The sequence below is a fragment of the Artibeus jamaicensis genome, unplaced genomic scaffold, assembly GCF_021234435.1.
Source record: "Artibeus jamaicensis isolate MK-2021 breed Jamaican fruit bat unplaced genomic scaffold, CSHL_Jam_final contig_414, whole genome shotgun sequence".
Lineage (NCBI taxonomy): Eukaryota > Metazoa > Chordata > Mammalia > Chiroptera > Phyllostomidae > Artibeus > Artibeus jamaicensis.
This window is the reverse complement of record NW_026521822.1, coordinates 4851187-4862985: the sequence shown is the minus strand read 5'-3', so window position 1 is coordinate 4862985 and position 11799 is coordinate 4851187. Positions and strand designations below refer to the sequence as shown.

Below are 11799 nucleotides of genomic sequence, written 5' to 3'. Positions count from 1 at the left end.
TGGTTCTGTTTGTCTAGAGAACTGTAATTAATATAGTTGTTTAATACCAAACTCTTTCATTCCTTTTTTTTCAAAGGACCAGCAGATTATTAAAGCATTCTGGAGTTTGTCCTGTCCTGCCCCTTACTAGCTGGGAGATGTTTGACAGATTATATATATTTCTGGGCCTCTGTTACCCAACATTGAAGAAGGAATAAAGAGCCTTTCTGTGTTACCCAGAGAGGGGCCCATATGGTGTTGTTCCTGGTTCTCACATAACTTAAAGGAAAACTTTCACAGTGTCTAGAGCCCTTGATGTCAGCAAATGAAGGAAGAAAATGCCCTCAAATTCCTTGCAGCAGAAATCCACTTAGGTGGCACCAACCTTGACTTCCAAATGGAGCCATATGTCTACAAAAGGAAAAGTGATGACGTGTACCTCATTAGTCTGAAGAGGACCTGGGGGAAGCTTCTGCTGGCAGCTTGTACCATTGCTGCCCTTGAAAACCCCACCAATGTCAGTGTCTTGTGTCCAGTAACACTGGCCAGTGAGCTGTGCTGAAGTGCTGTTGCCCCAGAGCCACTCCTACTGCTGGTCACTTTACTCATGGGACCTTCCCTAAGCAGATCCAGGCAGCCTTCTGGGCACTGAAACTCCTGGCAGTCACTGATCCCAGGGCTAACCACCAGCCTCTCACAGGAGTGCCTTATGTCAGCCTGCCTACCATCATAGCTCTGGTCCATGCAACCGACTCTTTTCTGTGCTCTGTGGACATTGCCATCCTCATGCCACAACAAAGAGCTCATTCAGTGGGTCTGATGTGGTGGGTGCTGGCCTGGGAAGTCTGAGTGGTACCATCTCCCATGGTCACCCATGGGAGGTCACGCCTGATCTCTGCTTCTACAGAGATCCTGATGAGGCTGAAAAGGAAGAGCAGGCTGCTGCTGAAGAGGCTGTGATCAAGGAGGCATTTCAGGGTGGATGGACCACTCCGGCTCCTGAGTTCACTGCTACTGAACCCAGGTGGCAGACTGGTCAGAAGGCATGAGGGTGGCCTCAGTGCCTGGCCATCAGCTCTCTACTGAAGACTGGAGCTCCAGCTGCCACTGAAACTGGGCTGCAGCTCTACTGCTCTGGCCACTGAATGGGTAGGAACAACCACCGAGTGGTCTCAGTGTGTTCTTCCCCAGATTCTTAAACAGAAAATAGAAATACGTTGACAAAAAAGGTATAAAGAGACTATATGCCCTGTTATGTTTTTTGTAGGGTTTAAATGAGGGTCTGACTGACACATAGTAAACTCAATATTTATTAAATTAATCTAGTAGCATATACTGTTGATTTGGCCTTGTAGGTATAAAAGGACACGTATGCACATACTAATGTGTGAGGAGGGGTGAGAAAAACTTTGGAATGCCTGTCATGGTGTTCCTGAACAATCAGTTCTAGGTTTTCTGAAGGGATGCAGTTGGTAATAGTGATGGAAAGAGCATGAGCATTTGGAGGTAGATAAACCCACGTTCCTCCATCTGATAGCTGTATAATTTAATGCAAATGATATTACCAAACCTCTGGTTTGATCCTGGCTCAGTAGGGGTGGAGATCTTTGTGCTTAGATTGGTGCCCAGAGAACTCACTCTGAGAGAGGAAGAACTGAAGGACTAATGCTTTGGATTCTCACTGGACTCATCAACACTGAGAAGCAAGACTTCTGCATGTGACACCAGGTCATGCCATTGGAATCTTCCCCAATTTACCACTAAATTTGTCCCAAATCACTGAAGTATGATAGCTATAGAAACTTGGAGAATGGGGCACTCATTAGAAGCCTGAAAAAGAGCTATTAAACCTGGTGAATAGAGCAGCAAAAGGTACTGTCTGTGGAAGAGAAGCAGATAAGAAACAGAACAGAACAACTGCCAGAAAAGTCCTATGTGAACAGTGGTGAGGAAGCCTGAATATGCAGAAGGGCAACAGCTTGGAGGGAAGCTTGATGCCTCAGGGACATGACTTGGTTGTGGCGATGGTGGTGGTATCTATTTTTAACAAAATGAAAAAATGGGATTCTATTTTTCTCATACTCTAGAGCAGTGGTTACTAGTCAATAGAGAATTTGTGTCCCCCAGGGGACACTTGGCAATGTCTGGAGCCCTTTTTGTTGTTGTGCCTGGCATAGGGAGTACTATTGTCAGCCAGTAGGCATACAGGTCTGTTAAAGATACTGGGATGCACAGGACAGCTCCACAACAAAGTACTGTATCCAGTGCAAAATGTCAGTAGTGCAGAGATGAAGAAACCCTACTCTGGAAGCCCTCCCTGCCCTAAAGGATGGGAAACTATCCTACCAACAGAAGGATAGGAACCATGTAGCTTCTTGAAGAACAGGAGACAAATATATGTTGGATGTCTCCTCCAAGACAAAGAATTTCATTCAGTGCCTAGTATGCTGCTGTGTGTGGGTGCCACTTCACCAAAAACAGATATTAGATCATTGTTTGATGTGGAAATAATTTTGCGACTAATTTCACATTATTGCCTCAGCCTCAGCAAGATGGTGAAATAAAGCCAAGATGGATTCCATGACCATTCATCAGTGTTTGTGACAAAGTGACCTTATCTCTGCCAAGACTGAAAAGGCCTCAAGTTTTATGTCCCTAAGGCAAGCTCAGAGCAGCCAAGAGCTACAGACTCTCCCTTTTTGGGGTTTTCTATCATTCCTACCAAAAGGTAAGGAAAGAGATGTGTAATAAAGGAAAGTCATCGCCTAGCTTAATGTAGTCCAATAGGCTGACGACCTGAAAAAAAATTAGGACAGGAAGAAGAAAACCATCCTTAGTGATTAATGTTCTAAAATTAGAGTCTGCAGTATGGTATTGTGTTTCCTCAGAATATTAATATTCCCTCACTGGAATACATCACTGAGATTTCACTGGAAAATTAGACAGGGCAAGGGAAGAGTTTCAGGGTGGATGGATATTTAGAATATCTTAAAGGATTAAAATAAACACATTAAAAGTGAATTTGTTATTTTCAGTAGTAGGTTAATGACAAGGCAGTGAATTTTAGGTCATTTTCACAGTGGCAGATTGGGAGGCCCCAGAGAATTCTGTGTCCCAAAGAGCTGTTCATCAAAATATTTTCTAGATTCTTTGAGCTGTAAGGGACATAAAGCATGGGATCTCCAATCTCCTCTGTTTAAGAGGTTGTGACCTACTCATCACTTAGTAGCAAAGGCAGGACTAAAACCAATTTCTCAATTGCTAGACTCTCACCCTGTGCTGTATCACCTGCCATTTGTCATGGTATCTGACATTCTTCCACTAACAGGTGGAGAAAGAAAAAGATGATAGTGTTTGGTCAGGCAGATGTGGGTGTGCTTCTCAGCTCTGCTTCTTCTTTTCTGGGGGGTGGGGTTCCTTAACTTTTCTGAATCTTGATTTTTCATCTGGCAGCAAAAAGAATGATTACCATGTGCAGTTTATCTGTGCCACAAAAACTTCTAGGTCTCCTAAAGCTCGTTATTGTAGCACGACAAGTTTTCATAGCTTAGACTACTGTTTTTCATATTGTGATTCAGGCAACACTTGTTCTGCAGGATGTGTTCAAAGTTTTCTGTGATAAATGTTGTTAGAGAACAAACAATTGGCAAATATTCTCCATTTCCACCTACTCCTTTTATCGTGTATGTGTAATCTTGAACAGACACTTCTCTAAGGAGGACATACAGAATATCCAGAGACACATGAAGAGATGCTCAATATCGTTAGCTATCAGAGAGATGCAAATTAAAACCACAATGAGATACCACTTTACACCAGTCAGGATGGCTATCATAAACAAAGCAACAAACAACAAATGTTGGAGAGGGTGTGGGGAAAAGGGGTCCTTAGTTCACTGTTGGTGGGATTGCAGACTGGTACAACCATTATGGAAAACAGTATGGAATTTTCTCAGAAAAATAAAAATCGACCTGCCTTTTGACCCAGCAATTCTACTGCTAGGATTATATCCTAAGAATCCTAAAACATCAATTTCAAAGAACCTATGCACCACAATGTTCATAGCAGCACAATTTACAATAGCCAAGAGATGGAAGCAACCTAGGTGCCCATCAGTAAATGAATGGATCAAAAAATTGTGGTACATATACACAATGGAATTCTATGCAGCAGAAAGAAAGAAGGAGCTACTACCCTTTGCAACAACATGGATGGAACTGGAAAGCATTATGCTGAGTGAAATAGGCCAGGTGTTGAAAGACAAATACCATATGATCTCACCTTTAACAGGAAGCTAAACAACAAAACAAACAAGCAAGCAGAATAAAAACGAAGACACTGAAATAGAGAACAAGGGGACAGTGACCAGAAGGGAGAGGGAAGGGAATTTAAGGGGATAAAGGGGGAGGGATTTGGAGGAACAAATATGAAGGACACAGGGAGGAGAACTGGGGGGGGGTGGAAATGGGGGGGGAGGTGGGTAGCACGTGGTGGGGGGGGCTGGGATGGGAGAAATAGACAAAAAACTGTACTTGAAAAATAACTAAATAAAATTATTTAAAAAACATTATGCCAAATGAATCATGTCCTACAGAAGGAATAGTAAATAAATAAATACACAAACAGCAGAAAAAAAGAACAAACAATTAACTGAGTAAGTTTAAAGGTCTAGTTGGCTTTATTAAAAGATTCATGAACTCAGGCACCATCTCATCTGCTAAATAGAAGGGTGTTCATAGGAGCGGTACAAAATGGAAGGATTTTATAGGCAGGAGAAGGGTGGCACAAAGAGGTTAAAAAAGAGGATATTTTTGGCCAAGTCACCATCCTGGATGCTCTTCCCTTAAGGGAAGTTAGAGCATCTTATCTAGAGCTGACCCAGAAATTCTAAGCTGATTGGTTTAAAATTCTACTCCCAGGAGAGACTGAAATTGCAGTCAGGCTAGGTATTAAGTCTTGGTGCAGCCTAGCACCAATTACTTCATTTTGGGTGTTTCTTTTTATAACAATGTGTTTCATGGTTAAACAAGTGTTGGGGGAGACACAGTTAAACCAAGGTAAAAAGACATAGAATGTCTCAGAGACTTTATAGGTTAATGGGTACTTACTGTGTCTCACCAAGAGAATATAATAAACAGCATCACAGATTTGTACGACCATAGAATGTCTCATAACATCTTCTAGGACACTAGTTTTCATGGCAGACAGTTCATGGGAAGTACAGTGGGTTGACTGCGTTGATGGCCGCATCCCTGTTTCTGGGCTCAGCCAGGTGACTTATTTTGGGCAATCAGTTAGTTGTTAGCAAGTATGAGGCAAGCAGAGGCTTGGGAGGTCCTTGTGCATTGAGGCTTGCTTTCTTACTGCTTTTCATAATCATGATCTTAATCATACTCTTCCCTTGCTCCATCATAATTATTAGTGCATATTAGGGCTAGTGTGCTTAAAGGATGAGAGAGACTTGCAGAGGAGAGTGGATTTGGCATAGATGAGGTCATTTGAGACGTGCTTGAGCCAAGCCAACCACCATCATAAACATGATCCCAGCCAGTAGCTAGCTGCCTTAGAAAACATGCAAGTGAATTAAACAAACACAACAAATTTCCAATTTAAATCACAAGTCTGCAGACCTGTGAAGTAAAGATATGATTATTGTCTCAAGCCATTCAATTTCTGGTGATCTGTTATGCATGGCAATACAAAACTGCTACAGAAGTTGGAATGGAAATTGATACATTAGTAGAATGCTTACACTCTGGTCCTAGTTATCGATTTTATTCTCACATTCAAAACTTGCCCCTTTCTTATCAGGCTCAACTTCCAGGATCTCAAGATGTATAACAGGTTTGAATTTGGCTCCTTGGATTCAGGTCTTCTGAATTGAAAACCTATGAATGAAAAGGACAAGCTATTTGTTGCTAAATCTAATACACAAGAGTAATAAAGGATAGGATAACCATAGTAGACGATCTCATGTTGAAAGAGGAAGGATGGAAGCACCTTAAAGTCATTGACTCTTAGCACTGATTCTGAAGTCTAGCCCAGCAAATGCTATTAGGACCTCCAGTTCAGAGGAAGGAAATATTCCTTGATTAGGCCTCAGTTCTGCTTCCTGAGAGTGACTTTCCAGTAATTGTTTTCTATGGTTCTATGCTCTACCATCTGGGATGTCTTCAGTTTTCCACTCTCCTTGGTCACCTCTGTGTCTTTTAAGTAATTTTCTTGCTTAAAAGAAAATGTTTGCTTTTAAGCCTACTTCCTCCTTGTGGAAATGAGGGACCCAGAGGTTTTCTTCAGTCATTTTCAGAGATATTTTCAGCAGTCTCAGTTTTTTAGTATAAATTGGAAAAACCTTTTGCTGATACAGTACCCTCAAAATTTTTGTAGGTTTTCTATAAATCTAATGATCATAAAATAACACCTATAATATTTTTAGAGCTAGATCTCTCCATAGACTTAATTGCTGTTATGTGGGCAAGTCAAATTTCTGTGGGGCAATATTATTAAGATTCCTAGCATCCCTTTTGCTTACTTTTAAGGTTCTTCTAGGTTCTGCTTTATTTCTTTGAGGCATTAATAAAAAGCATTAAATGTTAATATTTGATTGGATCTCTTCCACAAGCTGTGTTTTATTTTGAGATCTTTTGCTAACTGGAGAGGCTAAAGATGAGAAACAATTTTATTTTCCAGCCAAGAAGTTTCAGACCCTCTATAGACCATCTAAGTTTCCCTACACTCTGGTCAGTTATTTCTCTAACCTTCCTGTTTTTTTTGTAGAACCTTATCAATATGCAGATCATAAGAGCTACTGATATGTTCAGCAGTCTGCCTGGAAATGTTATTGCTCAAATACTAAAGTTCGTCAGGTGTATTTTCTATCTTTTGAATCACTACACGTAGCTTTTACAATTTTTTTTTTGCTGCTACATAACCCATGTTGCCATTTTTCCATCCTTCTAAAACAGTTTTCTCATCAGTTTTCCAATCTCTCTGCCCACTGCTTGATCTCAAAGCCAATGGCATAGTTTTAAAATTGTTTTATTATAATAACATCCTAATTCTAAATCACAACATCTGTGTCACTTATCTATGATCACAAATAATTCTGCTTAACATGTCACTCCAAAATTTAGTGGCTTAAGACAACCATTTATTTAGCTCACAAGTCTGCTGATCGACAGATAGTTGGGCCTGAACAGTATACTTTTTTCTCTGACATGTTGTCATGAGGGATCAGCTGGCTGTCAGCTAGTCTAGGATGACCTTGGTTCAGGCCACTTGCTCAACTACATATTGTTTGTCCTGACATTAGCCAACCCAATGTGTTTTTATAACCACATCAGACTGCAAGAGTACACAAGCCCAGTCAGGCAAGAGGGCAAGCAGACACTTATAGGTACTCATCAAGCTTCTGCTAACATCTCATTGGCCCAAAAGGGCACATGACCAAGTTCAGAGTTGTAGCATGAACAGATTACAAAGTTACAGGGAAATAATTTTGGATATCAATCAGCCATCAAATGGATTATTAACAATTTCCATCTGTGATAAGAATTATTTCTGTGGAAATAGGGAATTTGAGGAGTGAAAACCTTGTTCCAGCATCTCCCTGGAACATGGCTCACTGGTGACTCATGGTTTGGCTATCTCAGTTTCTTTGCTTTTCTGGCTGTATTGTAAATTTGTTAGGAATATTTTCAAATTGACATCTATTTCTTGCCAGTACCATCTTCTCAAAATAAGTTTTATATGTTTATTATTTATAGGGTTGAGTGGCACCTTCTCTTATTTGTCCTAAGTTAATCATCCTACTGGAAAGCATGAATAGCTAATAGAAAGAGAGGGTTGAGGGGGAAGAACCTGAGGGAGTAAAAGGATTGTTGGAAGCAGAGGTGTTTCAGAGCTGTCGAAGTTGTGAATGTGGCCACATGTGTGTGCATTTGCATTGTGTGTACGTTAACTTTTATTAGTGTGTGTGAATGCATCCATATCTGTGCACATGTGAATTAATGCATGTATATATGCCCAGTGGTGGGTGTTCCTTCTCAGTTTAGTCAAAAATACCACTGTATTTTTCCTGATAAGACAATGGAACAGTGAGGTAAGTACCGAAAGGGCAAAGCCATATGGGGAAAAAAAGAAATATGAAACAGGAGTCAGCTCTTGGGGGTTCCTGCACCCCATCCTACACTTCAAAGTTTGAGAAATTCCAAATAGCAGTAATGAGCATTTACTCACCCCTTTCCCCAGGTATCCTTCCTTACACATGGGTGATGGGGAAATATGGGGTGAAACATCCATGTTGCCTTTCCATGAAAGTAATATGAAGCAGAGAAGCACAGTGTAGATTTTATCCCTTTGATTTTCCCACTAAAATGCCCTATCCTTATTGGAGATAAGATCAGAGAGAAGATATCTAGTTCTTTCTCTGTCCCAAGATGTTGTTCTCTTTCCTCTGAACTACTTTATATTTGAAAAAATACACCAGGTGTCTTTGTCAGGACTCTCTTCCAAGAGGCCTGGTTTTAGTTAGGAACTTTACTAGTTATTCATTGATTCCATGAGTCCCTGAAACTTCCCAGTGAAGCCATGGGAATTTGGAGTTCTTCAGAAGTCCTAGTTCTAGTCCTAGACAGTCCACAAGGCTCTTAGGACAGCTGGGAGATTTCCTATTAACATTTTGTTAAAGCATTTGTTATTCCAGGGAGGAGTCAGGAAGCTGATTCCACTTGATGTCTTAGTGGTGACCTCTGAGGCGAAATACTTTTCAATTGGCAGGAGACTGTGAAACTGTGAGATTGAAACTACCTAGAAGAGTTCTACAATCTTAGGTGATTTAGTGAGACCCAGTTAGTGGACAAAATTACAGAAAGACACTGTGAGATAGTTGGTACTATTATCCCCATTTTCAGGGGATAAAGTATCAAAGAGATTAAATCATGTGCCTGTGATCACTCATGTGGAATGATTCCAGAAACATGCTCTTGAACACCTCACTTTATTGCCTCTACTACCTGGCCCCCTGCCTCCTTCCAGGATCAGGAGGCTGGAAGCTTCATTTCCTAGCCCTTCAGGGTAAGCAGCAATACAAAATATTTGACTCTAGGTTGGCCAGATTCTGCTCTCTGTCCTCTGCTCCTCATAGTCACATTGCAAACCAGCCCCAGCCCTGCAGAGCCTTTCTTTGGCCTGCACTGAGCCATGCTCAGGGAGTAGATGATGAAGCACAAAATCCCACTCAGTTGCTGCTCAGCCTTAGGAAGTGACAATTATCCTCAGTAAAAATATATAGCACTTCCCACTTGAAACTTGATTTACTGTGATTGCAAGTCATAAAAATGATGCATGATATGTTGATTTCATGTAACAGTCAGTATCTATTTAATAAATGGCCCACAATGGTTTTTATACATTATCTCCATCTGAAGACAGTTTGACTCTCCAGCCCATTCTTTACATTCTCTCTTTAAAACCACGAGAGAAACAAACCCTTACTTATGTGTAAACATATTCAAAGGCAAAAGATTTATTTATTGATGAGATCCTCAATTGACCAATTTTATCTTTTTCTTCTGAAAGGAAAAATGCTTTATGAAAAGAGATTGCTACCAGATGTAGTGGATTACATAGCACTTGCTCAGTATGAAAAGCAGATGAAATGAAATATTCTGGCTTTTGACTCAGTCCTTTTCTTATCTACACATAGTTCTTCTTAAGTGAACTTGACAGTGTTGTGGGCTGATACTAAGATACACTGCTTTGGTAAAGAAGAAAAGGGGTTTTCTTCTCTATAATAGCAAATGAACATTATAATAGAAATTTTCTTGTGCGGGGAAAGATATTACAATTTTCAGCACACAATAAGTATATTTTGTAGACAAAAAAATTCATTTCATTACATGCTATGCACTTTCCATTATATATTAACCACTCTTGCCATGTATGGAAAAATACCATTTTCTCCTGTAAAATGTCTGCAATTTATTTTTATGAGTCTGTTTCTCCCATGAAGTAAAAACATTCCATTACATAGCCCTCTAGCAATAAGTGTACATTATGTAAGGGGTGAAATACACAGTACGAACATCTGAGCTTTATTGTCTGGGCATCTGTGAAGTTCTGAGGGCAGGGAAATAGAGTGAGCTATTTTGGACCAGAATAGCTAATTTTATTAATACAACCAATCTGTAATTACTATATTTACTAGAGTTCTTTACTTTCATACTCTCAGCAACTATAATGGGTGTGTATATTCTCTAAAATAACACTATTGCATGCTCCAGCTACAACTATAATTTTCCTGACAGTGTCTCTGCTGGGTTAAAAAACATAATTAATACTCTATTTAATCCTTGCATACTCTATACTTAGTTGACCATCATTGAAAATGGAAGTTGCCCAGAGTCATATAGTTTCTTCACAGTTGAGTGTATCGGGCCATGATGACTATTTAATGGAAATGTACCAAATAAGTAAAAAGGTGCCATGACAAAGAATTCCAGCAGTACATTTCTTCCATGCTGACAGTCACTGTAACAGTGACACCTGTTTGCTTTATAAGAGATGCCAAAGTCTTTGCAGTTTAGAGAATTATTGTTATTTTGCTTATGTCAGTCTTACACTTGAAATATTTAATGAACTATTTGTGGGGATGATGTTTGTCTTATGTTTATTTGTTCTTACAGTTAGCAACATAAACATTGACTTTATCCCTAAGGACATAGCAGGGAAAAGGCTAGCCCCCTTTGCTTGGCTGGGATGATATATCTAAAGTACTATTTTTGAAGTAACCAGTGCCTTCAGTCTGCCTGCACCTGTGTGTTATGTGCTATGTGCATGCCAGCTTTTTTAACCATCACAGCAATGCTCTGAAGTAGGTATCCCCAGTACACTACCATTTCCTGAATCTGGAGCTAGTGCCTCACTGAGGTTAGGTAACATGTGCTAACATCTCAGCCTCTAACATTCACAAGGCCAGTGAATACTGAGACTGGGACCGCATCACAGCACAAACTGACACTTTCTTATACAGTATGAGTAACTTCCAAGTTTTTGAACTCCACAAATGAAAAACAACAACAACAAAACTCCTAAAAGCAAAAGAGGAAATTTAGAGGTTGTGGAACTAGGGACACAACATTTTAGTGATCTAATATATAAACACATCCACTATAACTTAACTCAAATGTTCATGTTTTATGTGCTACACACAAAAAATAATAGTTTATTCAGATACTGATGATAGATTGATTGAATATATATGTATGAGCCATTTATATTTTAATATGAAGTGAGCCAACTATAGGATTTTAGGGATCTAATGTCTTTTTATTTTATCAAATTATAAGAAGCAACTGAGTATTATGGTAGTGAAGTTCTTAAGTTTTGGGGATAAAAATCCTTTATTGAGTTCAGCAAGTAAACACAGCAGCCATTTTTAGAAAATATATTTTAAAAAACCCTCAGAGTAAAACTTTCCCAACCCCCCAAAATATTGCATATCACATTTATCACATGGACGTTTGTTTAAACAATCTCATTCTAAAAATTACTACCAACTTCTTCTAATTTTTTCATTTCATATTTATTATTCTTAGTAAAAATGAGAGGTTTGTTTTCAAATAGAAACAAAGGTTCCACATTTTCAAATGCTGTTTTTAATGTTGTATTTATAAAAGCATTTAGGTATTTTCAAACATAGACCACTGACTTTTCCGTGCCAGCGAGTTTTCATACAATGGAATGTTATTCAGTTTTGAAAAGGAATGAAGTTCTGATGCATGCTACAACATGGATGAACCTTGAAGACAGGCTTAATGA

General features: G+C 39.5%; 1 pseudogene; it reads left to right on the top strand.

Annotated features, from left to right (window-relative positions):
- The first annotated feature begins 304 nt into the window (after positions 1–304).
- On the top strand, positions 305–1200 carry LOC119039469 (40S ribosomal protein SA-like; annotated as a pseudogene).
- Positions 1201–11799: the final 10599 nt, after the last annotated feature.